Source organism: Pteropus alecto, unplaced genomic scaffold, assembly GCF_000325575.1.
Source record: "Pteropus alecto unplaced genomic scaffold, ASM32557v1 scaffold56, whole genome shotgun sequence".
In the NCBI taxonomy this organism is placed as follows: domain Eukaryota; kingdom Metazoa; phylum Chordata; class Mammalia; order Chiroptera; family Pteropodidae; genus Pteropus; species Pteropus alecto.
Genome location: NW_006438871.1, coordinates 1,178,503 through 1,178,831, shown reverse-complemented (window position 1 = coordinate 1,178,831; position 329 = coordinate 1,178,503).

Genomic DNA, 329 nt, shown 5'->3' with positions numbered 1-329 from the left:
TGACCCTGTGGGGGACCCAGTTGGGGGGGGGGCGAGAGGCCGGTGACTTGCTGTGGTCACGCAGTCAGGATCGGCAGAGCCTGGTGGGAGCCGCGCTTTTGGCTTCCAGACCTTGTCTCAGAGCAATAGGACCTCCCGGGCCAGCAGGGTGTCACCGCAGAGGCAGGTGACGCAGCTCAGGGAGGCCACAAAGGGCGCGACTGCCCGGGAAGAGCTTGGAGGGCTTCCTGGGAATGGCGGCATTGGTCTGAAACAAGACCTATGGTGAGGAAGGGGGAGGGGGCCACAAGTCGGGGGGCCGGCGCGGGCAGGGGCACTGGCGAGAGCGA